The sequence below is a fragment of the Coffea eugenioides genome, chromosome 4, assembly GCF_003713205.1.
Source record: "Coffea eugenioides isolate CCC68of chromosome 4, Ceug_1.0, whole genome shotgun sequence".
In the NCBI taxonomy this organism is placed as follows: domain Eukaryota; kingdom Viridiplantae; phylum Streptophyta; class Magnoliopsida; order Gentianales; family Rubiaceae; genus Coffea; species Coffea eugenioides.
Genome location: NC_040038.1, coordinates 32,473,254 through 32,486,445, shown reverse-complemented (window position 1 = coordinate 32,486,445; position 13,192 = coordinate 32,473,254).

Sequence of the window (13,192 nt, the reverse complement as noted above, 5' to 3'; positions counted from 1 at the left end):
CTTGTATTTAAGCTTGAGAAACCCTCAAGTCTTAGTGACTTGTGTTTTTGGTTGGCCCATAAATGGGCTGGCCCACACAAGTCGAACAATCTCTCTCTCCAGCTCATTTGAGGGGCTCCACCAAACTGCTTCTTGTCTGTAAAACAAAAGTTTCTCCTTAGGCAATGCCTTAGTAAATATGTCAGCACCATTATCATTTGTATGCACCTTCTCAAGTGTCAACAACTTGGAATCCAGTACTTTTCGAATCCAATGATACCTCATATCAATGTGTTTGGATCGAGAGTGAAATGTAGAGTTCTTACACAAATGAATAGTGCTCTGACTGTCACAGTAAAGACTATACTTCTCTTGTTTCATACCCAACTCTTAAAGGAATTTCTGCAATCAAAGAGTCTTCTTGCATGATTCAGTGGTTGCGATGTACTCCGCCTCCGTACTAGAAAGGGCGATATACTTCTGTAACTTACTTTGCCATGACACTGTTCCCCCTACAAAAATCATCAAGTACCCAGATGTGGACTTTCTATTATCCAGATCACCTACCATATCCGCATCAGTGTATCCATTTAGCATACTTTTACCATTGGCGAAACATAGACACAATCTAGAAGTTCCCTTGAGATACCTGAGAATCCATTTGACAACATTCCAATGCTCCTTACCGAGATTATAGAGATACCGACTAACTACTCCAACAGCATGAGCAATATCTGGTTTGGTGCAAACCATGGCATACATCAAACTACCAACAGTCGAAACATAAGGAACCTTTTTCATATCTTCTTTATCTTTCTCACTTGTAGGACACTGCTTGATGTTCAGTTTAAAGTGACCCGCAAGTGGAGTTGAGACTTCCTTAGCCTTGCTCATATTAAATCTGTTGAATACTTTCTCAATGTATTTTTCTTGAGACAACCAGAGCTTCCCATTTTGCCTGTCATGTGAGATTTTCATCCCCAGTATCTGTCTAGCTGGACCCAAATCCTTCATTGCAAAGGATTTACTTAACTTCCTTTTTAGCCTGTCAATTTTCACAGTATCATGACCAACAATCAACATGTCATCAACATATAGCAAGAAAATAATAAAATCACCATCTAAAAATTTTTTCACATAAACACAGTGATCAGATGTAGTCCTGTGGTACTCATGGTCTGTCATGAAGGAGTCAAACTTCTTATACCACTGTATCGGTGCCTGTTTCAACCCATACAAACTCTTCTTGAGACGGCATACAAGATTTTCCTTGCCACTTTCTTTGAACCTCTCCGGTTGCTCCATGTAGATCTCTTCTTCCAAGTCGCCATGCAGGAATGCTGTGACGCCCCCACTTCTCCCTAAGGCGAACCAAAGGGTATCCGCGGGACGCCTGCCTAGCTCTCGCCAGGACTCACTACAATCCATCATTCAAGAGCTCAAAATACTATAAGTAACTTCAATACATAATTAAAGTACTTCAAATATCTTACACTTACAACTATGTAGCTTTCAAGCTTAAATACAACCCAATGGAAAAGGATACAATAGCCATCCGTTATAATATAACTTAAAATCTTCAAAAGAAAGCAATCTAGTACTACTTACGAGCACCCTTGGTCTCGAACCCTGTAAAAGAAAACCACAACGTAGGATGAGCTACACAGCCCAGTGAGATTCCAAGACACTCTAACAGTTCAAATAAATCAAGTAGGTTGGGCATATCATATGCATGGTTCAAGGTTACACAATGGCATGTTATCATGAGGTGATAATCATGGTACGGGTAATTTGAGACATATATCATGGTATGAGACATTTATTATGAGACAGTTGTCATGGTTCAAGACATTGGCATATATAGTTCACGAGTGATTGGAGCTTATTACAGGCATAGCTCAGGATTTCATATTGGCATTTTAGCATGAAACAATTATCATGATACCAGGTAAACATATACTGTAGGATACGGTGTTCCAGTGGAACTCTGTCGGTCATCTGCACCTTATGACTTCCGGATCCCCTCGGTTTGACTGGCCATCACCTTATCCCTCCAGTGGTAATACTCGAGTATACTGAAACGGTGTCCCAAGGTTCCAACCTACCCGACCGAGCCCAGTCCTGGCTCGAGTAGGTTAGTAACCATGAGCAGGGCCCAGTTCAGCTTAGAGCTTACAACATGCACAAGTAATCAAGTAATTCGGCAAAAGGTAAAATTCATCATTTGAGTAGGTCGAGTGAGGTAAAGTACACACTCGCCTAACAATGATGGACAGCTTCATATAACATGCGATTCACGATAATCAAGTGATCAAGTAAGTTGGTGATCACGTAAGCAGATAATCAAGTAAGCAAGTAGGCGAATAGATTAGAAAACGGTAAGTAAACATGGTTAACGGTAAACGGTAAACTGTAAATGGTTAACGGTGGTAATTACGGTTAATTGGTAGACATATGTCATTTTAATAGGCCACCATTGGCCGTTTTTCACTTTTTCAACGTAAGAGTCGAAGAGATTCACTCCAACCGACTTATGCTATCATAGCATAATTAATCATTTAAACACATCATGTAGATATGCTCTCCAAGCATTTCATATCTAGTATTTCAAGTAATCACATAAATATGCTCTTTAAGCATTTCATATCGAATAGTTCAAGTATACATATTTCAGGTATTTCATGTCGAGTAATTCAAGTATACCTTATTCAGATATGCATGAGTGTGGTAAATACCTAACATATAGCACTTAACACTTAATGATCATGGGTTATGCATGTCATAGATTTATTCCAATTACGTATTCCTATATGGAACACTCACCTATAGCAACAAGAGAGTAATACTCAAACAAATGTCTAGGCGTCCACTTCGAGTTCCTCTTGAAGGTCCCCTTGAGAGCCTGGGCAAATAACCATTAACTATTATACACTATCACTTAGAACCCCTACTTATCAAAGAAGGTTGTACAATCTAAGGAGAATTCATTAATTGGGCCTTAATTATTAATAATCGAGGCTCAAGAGTAAAGTTTTAAAGTCTAAAGAGAGAGACTAATATTTTCCATGAAATCGAGTTCAAAATGTTCAATCGGTATCGAGAAAAGAAGGCAAGTTTCCAAAATCTCATTTTCTAAGAAATTGACAAATTTCAGCTTTGGGTGTCAATTCTAGAAAAATCGTATCTTGCACTATGGAGGTCCAAAATTGGAAAGCTTGATACCGTTGGAAACTTCTTCAAAAGCGCTAAAAGTTCCTAGAAGATACTTTTCCATGATTCCAAACAGAAGGTATTCAAAAATTGACTCGAAGTTGCTGCTTGGGACCATTTAGACAGTTTCGGGGTTGGTTTTTGACCATCTTTGAAAATCCGGCAAAATTCACACAATACGAACTAACCTCCAAAATTTAGAACTCAATTAGAGCTACAATCAAAGTTTAAAACGAAACAAACGGTACAAGAATTGAAGTTTTGAGCGCCAAGATATAGCAGCTCAAAGTTGGCTAAAAATTCCTCCTCGATCAAGAATTTCCAGATTTAAACATGAACTTTGGGACTTTGTTTGAACATCTAAACAGACTCGGAATGGCACCAAATTTGGTATGATTATACTAACATATAAGGGCTATTCCTCTGTCAAATTTCATAGAAAAATATGCACGGAAAGTCACTTAACGAAATCACTCAAGTTTCCAAATTTCCCAAGGCAAAACTGTCTTCTAGCTCTTCTTCCCTTTTTTAAACATTTTGTCCAATGCAACCAACCCAAATCTGGTTTATTTGTGAAAAAAAGTGCAAGGAACATCTAATATAAAGTTTGGTAGATGTTGGACATCAAAGTTTCTAAAACAACAAATCCCAAATCATTGTTAGTTACAAATCTGTCCAAGTGGAAAATTCTATCACTGTAGCCGTTTCAAACTTTGGCCACAACTCACTCAATTCAACTTGGAATTGGGCGTGGTTGATGGCGTTGGAAATCTCTCTCATAAAGCTGAATTTTCTCAGAAGAAACCATTTTCAAATTCTATCCACAAACAGCTCGTTTTTGAGCATCAAGATACAAGTCCTGTCCTGTCTCCTGGAGAGAAACGAAACAGGACAGTGATTTGCAATCGAATGGTGTGGCTCCCTCAAGTGGAACCAGAACGTGAAATTGGTACCAATGGAAATCTGGGAATGTCTAGTTTCCAATGCCACAAACGGCACTTGATTTCGACATCGGAGCAAAGAGTTATAGCCGATACAAAATGACTGCCTGGGCAATACGGGATTCCTTTTCCAGTTTTGCTAACTTTGGAAATCAACTCATTTGACCAACCAAATCATGTTATTTTTCAATGAAATTTTGTACACACTCACACTAACATGTAAACAATATAATCAAGTCATTAGAACCTCAAAATTTTGCACAAAAATGGTCGGACAAGACAGGGGTAAAACGGTCACTTTTGCTCCAAGCACCTCCTTTGATTTACTACCAACAATACAACATTAATCTACTAATATAAGCACTAAACCGCCATTAATTTCATCATCCAACATCAAATCAGTCCTTCCATCGAAAGTGGGAGTTCATAGAGCCCACACAACACAAATCCACCATAAACAAGACCACCCACATGCATGCAAGAGTTTATACGTGTAATAGAGCTTCCGTAAACTAAGATTCAAGGAGTTGATCGTCCATTACCTCCCTTGATGAATGGACAGAAATTTCGGCCCCTTAGATGCTCAAGAAAACCGTGGATAGCAGCCCTCTTTCTTAGCTTGATGTAATCTCCAAGTAATTAGCTAAGAGTGGTTGAAATTTGAAGTGAAATGGAGAAGATTTGGTGAAGAAATTAGGATGGAATTGGAGTTGTTTTTCTCCTTTGTTAGCCGGCCAGATGAGGGAGCAAGAGAGAGAGATTGTGGTCTGAAATGAGGCTTCCAAAGGAAGCTTAATGACTAAGGATTTGGTGCACAAAAGTCAACCGCAAAAAGTACGCGCACGCGCGCGTTTTGTGCTCGATTCCTCGTAAGTTTGTTTCACTAGTGCACTAAACCTCTAATGCTCATATATTCTTATAAATATTATTCACTCTTAATTGTCCCAAAATAAGAGTCTAAAGTTCCTGAATTTAAATCGCGCGTGTGAAAACGCGTATCTCCAATTTAAGCGCGATAACGCGAAACTTCCGAGAAATTCTTATAACGATAGTACTAATAACTATCACTGGAGTATTTAAACATTAAAATGTCTAATTTAGGTCCATTGTACATGTCTCCAATATTTCAAACCTATTGTACTCTCAATCGATCAAGATTTCCAAAGACGTGTTCACTATTTTCACTAAACTAGCTTCCGAAAATTAATTTTTGAAACAAGTCATTTTAAAAATATAATGAAACTATATTTTCATGTAATTAGGTCTCAAGAGCTTAGAAAATAATATTCGGAGCAAAAGGTCAAATAAATAATTAAATAAGCTAGAAATAGGAGATTAAATAAGTAAATTTTGCGAGTCCTCACAAATGCTATTTTCACATCAAGTTATTCAATCTCCAAATTCAACTGGCTGCAATACCAAGAACAACTCGAATTGATGACATTTTTACCACAGGAGAGAAAATTTTTTCAAAATCTACATCCTTCTTTTGACTAAATCCCTTCACAACCAATCTTGCTTTGTACTTTGGTTGTGAACTGTGCTCCTGAATCTTCAATCGGTAAATCCATTTGTTCTTCAGAGCTCTCTTGCCCTTAGACAGTTTCACTAACTCATTAGTCTGATTCTCATGCAAGGACACCATCTCCTCTTATATGGCTCGCAACAAATCTTCTTTATTCTCATGCTCTAGAGCCTCACAGTAGGATTCTGGCTCTCCTCCATCTGTCAACAACACATATTCATGTGGATTATATCTGCTAGAGGGTCTCCTCTCTTTGGTAGATCTCCTAAACTTATCTTGTGGTGGCGGTGGTGGAGTAGGTGGCGCCTCATGCTCAGGTTCATCAGCAATAGGGTTATCACCATCATTAACATCCTCTCTCTGCTCTGTCTCAGCTCCCCCTTGATTAAAATCAACAAGTACTGGAATTAGATCTGAATCTGAATTTGAGCTAGCAGGAATGTCATCTGAGGATTTTGAGTTGTCATATTTATCAATGTCTTCAATGGTTTGATCTTCAAAGAAAACAACATTTATGCTCCTGATCACTTTCTTTTCAATAGGATCATACAACCTATAACGAAAATCTTCATATCCATAACCCAAGAAGATATACTGATTTGATTTTATATCAAGTTTTGACCTCTCATCTTTGAGAATATGAACAAATGCCCGATAACCAAAAACTCTCAAATGTTTAAAGGACACATTTTTTTCCGTCCATACCTTCTCTGAGATATCACCATCTAGAGGAACTGATGGAGAAAGATTTATCAAATCAACTGTAGTTCTCATTGCCTCACCCCAAAAGGATTTTGGCAGTTTAGCATTAGAGAGCATACATCTGACCCGATTAGTGATGGATCTGTTCATCCTCTCTGCTACTCCATTCTCTTGAGGAGTTTATGGTACAGTTTTCTCCAATTTGATTCCACGGGACTTGCAATAGATTTTAAATGGTTCTCTGTACTCACCACCATTATCAGCACGTACACACTTTAACTGTTTACCAGTTCTCTTTCAACTTTGCTATGAAAATCTTTAAACACATCCAAAACCTGATCTTTGGATTTCAAAGCAATACACCAAACCTTTCTAGCAAAGTCATCAATAAAAGTTACAAAATAAATAGCACCACCAAGAGACTTATCTTTCATATAGCAAACATCAGTGTGCACCAATTTTAACGGATGGAGAAAAATTTTGAAATGCAACTTTGTGCTGTTTCCCATAAATGCAGTCAACACAAGGTTTAAGTGCATTACCTCTAACTTCAGGTAGGAGCTGTTTGCGAACAAGTGTCTGGATTCCTTTTTCACCCATGTGCCCAAGTTGCTGATGCCAAAGGTCAATTGATGCATCACGAACTGCATTCATTTCTCCCTTCTCCCAACTTGGCTTGCATCAAGTAGAGGGTATTCTACTTATGAGAACCCGAATTCTTCTCACTTATAATTCTATTTTTAATGGCTTATTTAAATATTTATTCACCCGTTTTCTCCGAATAATTTATTTTAACCATTTTAAATCCATTTATATTGAATAATATCTCAATTATATTTTTAAAACGTCTCGTTAGTAAATTTAATTTTCTATAGCTCATTTAGTCAACAAATAGCGAGTACACTTTTTCGAGGCAATAATCGATCCGAGAGTACAATAATCTTGGAGAATTGAGAACTCATGTTTTATTTCTAAAATGGTTATTTTATAATTAATTACATTAGTAGTAGTTAATTATATAATTGTTATATGAATTTTTCATAAATTTCGCCTTATTGCGCGCGAATTGGAATTTTGCATATATCGAGTTGGAATGGTTAAACGGAGACTTAAGAAACTTATATTAGATTACTAAGAGTGAATAATTATAGTGTTAAAGGAATTACAATTGAGGTTTAATGCACAATTGAAACAAACCCGAGAGAAAACGTGTGACAGCCCCACCTCCCCCTAAGGCGAACCAGAGGGTTCGGCGGGCCGCCTGCCCAGCTCTCGCCGGGACTCAGTCGTTCACTACATTCCTCAAACAGATTACAAGATAAAACTCAAATATTACATCAAATTCTCCAAAAATTACATGTCATAAGCGAAGCGGAAACAATTCTCAACTATACATAAAATGATTTCCAAATCCAAATTGTACAAAACATAGGCCATCCAATCACGTGCACAAGTACTACAAGCCCTTCCTTCGCCTTGAGCCCTGTGGAGGGGAATAAAATATTTTTGGGGTGAGCTAGAAGCTCAGCGAGTAACCAGTAAAATCAGTAATCAAATCGGTTTAACAATAGTTCATTTCAATGATGTCATAAATCAAATGATAAGTCCAGAAATAATTACAACATTTACAAAACATTAAATATGGAGTATCAATAATTCAAGAAACATGTACAATGGAAAGCGATAGTAACATTCATTAAAAGGATACGGTCCACATGGAGCTATTCGTTTGTTCGTTCGTTCCCCTGACTTTTCCCCTTATTCCTCCAATTGTTTAAAAATACATTTTTGTAAGTAGAATCCCTCATTCATCCTTTTGTTCGTTCATCCCTTTTCCGGACGTTGACCGGACTCCACCCATCCGGACGTTGTCCGGACTCCACCCATCTGGACGTAGCCGGACTCCACCCATCCGGACGTAGCCGGACTACAAGGTAATACTCGAGTATACCAAATTCACCCAGGGTCACCATATCGCCCGACCGAGTCCGCTTCTGGCTCGAGTCGATCGGTAACAAAGGGTAGTGGCCAGTTCAGCCAAAAGGCTTACATTCATGCACAAGTAACATTTAATCCTTAATCATTGAAAATTTCACATTTATTTTAGGTCGAGTGCGATAAAGTACACACTCGCCCAGAAAACTCGTTTTAACCATCATTGAAAGCACTTAACACATTATCAATCCATAATAACAAGCCAATAAGTCAAGGAAATATATCAAACAAGGAACACTCTCATATAAGCACGCATGATATGCAAGAAAACAGTTCAAAAGTAACTTTGGAAACAGTTCAAAAGTAAATATTGCAAGAAACGTTTCACAAGTACTTTGGAAATAGTTTAGGGTCACTCACCTCCACGGCTCCGAAATCATCCAGCTTATAACATTGCCTTGCTCAAATCCAAGTTTTAGATCACAAACTCAATGCAAACAAATCCCTTCAAAGTTCGGACAGTACTTCCCCTGAATTTGCTAACTTTTCCAGCCATCATGGCTTCATTATTTCCTCATTCCAACCCAAAGGTACACACACAACAACAACTTCATCCAATAGCCATTCAGCAAGCTCCAAGTAGTACTAGTACAAGTCAAGCTAGGAAAAAGTCCGGAAATGAAAGTTAAACTCAAAACCAGAAAAATAGTTTTGACGTCATTTTGCGGTAATGGTACCAAAGGCACTACGATTGTCGGATGAAGGTACAAGACCCACCGTTTCGAAGCTAAGAGACAGGGCTACAATATTTCAGAAGGTCACTCAACCCAGTTCCGAGTGTAACCAGGTCAAAAATGCAAGATACCATACCAGAATGACAAAAACAGATTCACAGAACGCATTCTAGCGGAAACATCATAAAGCAGGCTATCCAAGTCCAAATCCAGAAATTCCATAACCATATGAAATCTAAGAAACAGGGATAAATTTCATCAGAAGACCTCAACAACCAATTCGGAAGCAATTCCAGCCAAAACAACCAATTACAGGCGCAATTCTTACATTCGGGTAGAACCAGAACAGCAATAGTAATTTCAACTTTTATCATTCTACACTACTCCGATTGACCTCAAATTTTGGAGGAACCTCTAAAATATCATTCCCTACAACTTTCATGTTTTAAGCCAAGGCCAATTCGGCCTCTAACTTGGAGCTAAAATTTCGGGCAGAATGTTCCTTCACAAAACCTAATTTTCTGAAATTTCTTCCAAAACAGAAATTGATTGCAATTGACCACTTTTTCCACCTCATAGAGTCCTTAAACATCATTTCCAATCATCATATATAACCACACAACCATGTTCATATTAAAACAGAAAAATCCCTAAAAATAATAAAACTTCATCAAGTCAACCACAACTCAAGATATAATCCATCAAACCATCTCTTTAGCCATCACAAGTCACTAATTTAGCATAATCAAGAACAAAGAAAGGATTGCTAGACATGAACCTTGAAATATCAAGAAAGTTGATGGCTTAGTCCTTTGCCTTCTCTAATCACTCCACCACTACCTTCAATCTTCCTAAACAAGTGACTTTTGTGGAGGAATTTGAAAGTTTAACGGTTGATTCACAAGATTGAGCAAGAAATGGAGTTGGAGTTGAAGGCTTTCTTCTTGTATTTTTGCTCCAAGAGGTTCGGCCAAGACAAGCTTAAAATGGATAGAAATTGGTCAATTTTTGAGGTTTAGTAAAGGTGATGCAAATTAGTCAAAGTCCAACTTTGAATAAGAAGGTGACACATGTCACCTTTTGGTTTAAAACTTATCTTTTTATCTCTCCAATACAAATATCTTAACACTTTGTAAAATAATATCACTTAATACAAAATTCCAACGAGTTGTCAAAAATATAATGCATTTACCGCACTTGCGGGTCCCACGTTCAAAATACGCTTTTAATTTCTCAAAAACTAACCGATACTAGAAAAATCATTTTAAAACTATCTTTGCTCATAAACTTTATCTGGGGAATTTTTCTAATAAAGAAAATGTAGAAAAGGCGGGCGATTAAAAAAAATAAACCCTAGAAAATTAGAAAATTTCCGGGTTCTCACACTCATTCTTTCGGGGCGTCACAAAACGGAGGTACGAAACCCGTGCGCGACACTTTTGAGAGTTGACTCTTGGCACAACTTAAGGTAGCTTTTCTTCATTCTTTCTCCCCAAGTTTCACTACACAACCACTCCCTCACCACCTCTCATTCTCGGCCAGGCAAGGGAAAAAGGGGGAGAGAAAAACTACATTCTTTGGCCCTAAGTTTGCTAGTTATTCATCATTCAAGCTTCCCTTACAAGCTAAACACACAAGATACAAAACAATTTCTTCCTCTCACTCCATAAGCATGGCTGACCAGCAAAGAAAAGAAAGGAAAGAATGCTCTCCATCATCTTACATCATTCTTGCTCCAAATCACCTCTAACTTTGCAACTAACCACAAAACCACTTGGAGATTCACTTGAGTTTGGAAGGAAGCTTCATCTTGGCAGTTTTCTTGGGGTTTTTAGTGGTAAAATTTCTGGTTTATCTCAATAAACTAGGAGGTAATCATCTAATCTTCTAGTCTTGATTTTAGTGGATGGATCTTTGCTAGGAAGCTTGTAGCTTCATGGTTATTGTTGTGGTTTGAGTTTAAACGTTGGAGTGGGCTCTATGAAATCCCACAATGGATATATTGGGTTGAGATGATGATTATAAGTGTTGTTTGTGTTAATTAAGTGGTAAACAAGATGAGATTTGTTGGTAAATTGAAAGGAAAGTTGAGGAAAAAGTTCGGTTGGTTGCTGACTAATTCTGTCCTGTTTTTGCCGAGACCTTAACTCGAATTTTTTATGATCAAATGACCTTGAAACTGATGTAGATATGTCGTGTGGGTTGTGTAGAAAGTTTCCACTGAAAATCACTTGATTTGGTTGAGAAAAAGGTGACTTTTGGGCAAGAACAAAACTGGAATTCACGTAACAGGGGTCTTCTGGCAGTGATTTTTAAACGAGCATATCTCTCTGCTCAGATGTCGAAATCAAGTGCCTTTTGTGGCATTTGAAACTAGACACTTCCAGTTTTCTAACGGTATAAAATATATTTTCCTGATTCAACTTGAGTGAGCCGTACTAGTTCACCCAAGTTACCTATTCTGTTTTACTGCTGTGCTCGAGAGTCAGTAATGAGCTGAGGGTTGTTGCTTGAATTTGAGCTAGCTATGAACTGAATTTCAGAACGACTCCTTCTGATGAATTGTAACCTTTTGAATGTATTTTCCAACGCCATCAACCATTCTCAATTATAAGTTAAATTGAGTGAGATGTGGTCTAATTACCGAACTGTACCAAATCTGGAAAACCCTCATTTTGCTAGCCGAATGACCTAGCTTGATTTGGGACTTGTTGTTTTGAAAAAATTTGATGTCAAAAATCTACCAAAATGTATATTAGATGTTCCTTGGACTTTTGTTTCACAAATGAGCGAGATTTGAGTTGATTTTATTGGGTAAGATGTTGGAAAAGAAAAAGGAAACAAGAAGGCAGATTTGCCTTGGAAATTCTCTGAATTTTGATAGTTTAGTTAACTATCTTCCCGTATGAATTTTCAAATAAAATTTGATAGAGGAGTAGTCCTCATATGGAAGTTAAATTGTACCAATTTTGGTGTCAATCTAAGATCGTTTTGGATATGTAAATGATATCCCAAAGTTGTTTTCCAAATCTGAAAAATTGACCCAGCAGTCCTTGTTTTTGACCAACTTTAAGCTGCCATATTTTGACCCTCAAAACTCCGATTTCAGTTCTGTTTATTGTGTTTGAAACCTTGATTGGAACTCTTATTGTATTATGAATCGCAAAGGCTAGTTCACTTTCTGTGAATTATGCCGAATTTTCAAAGATTGTCAAAAAACAAGACTGGTTCTACCTTGCTTGTTCAAAACTGAAATTTTAAACTGGAAAATGAATACTTTCCATTTAGAAACTTGGAAAAGCGTCTTTTAAGAACTTTTAGTATCTTGGATCTTTTTTTCAACGGTACCAAATTTTCCATTTTTGGACCTACTGAGTGCAAGATAATTTTTATAAATTTGACACACAAAACTAAAATTTGCCGATTTCTTAGAAAATGAAATATTGGAAGCTTGACTTCTTATCTTGATATTAATCTATCGTTTTGAACCTGATTACATGGAGGATATGAGTTTCCTCAGTAACTTTAAAATTCACAATTTTGAATCTTAACTTTCGATAAAATGAATCTCTTATAAAGACATTGACTTGAATTCTAAAGCAAGTGTGCATTCTTTCTTGTTTGATAAGGAATTTGTGAAATTGTGAGGGTGATTATTGGTCACTTTTCTTCAGGCGATCAAGAAGGTCTCGAAGAGAATCCCAAAGTGGATCATTAATGACTTTCTTTACTCACTTATTTTCAATTGGTGAGTGTTCCATATAGGGGTACGCGACTTGAATAGTTGTACGACATGTTTACTCCATGGTTATTATGTGTTTAACTGTTAAGTGCTACCGATAATTACTTGTAAGGATCGAAGACAACCTAAGAGGGGGGTGAATTAGGTGGTTTAAAAACTAGCCAAGATGTGAGTCACTTTTTCTAGAACTTGCCCTCTTTTTCTAAAGGATCTCTGTGAGAACCCGTAAAACCCTAATATTTTTCCTAGGGTTTATTTCCCCTTAATTGCATGTTTTCTGCATTTTCTGGCTTAGGAATATTTTCCTGGTGAATTTTATGAGTAATTATAGTTTTAAGATGAGTTTTCTCGTATTGGATAGTTTTTAGAAAATTAAGAATATATATTGGACGTGGGACCCACGAGTGCGAAAAGTTCGGGAAAA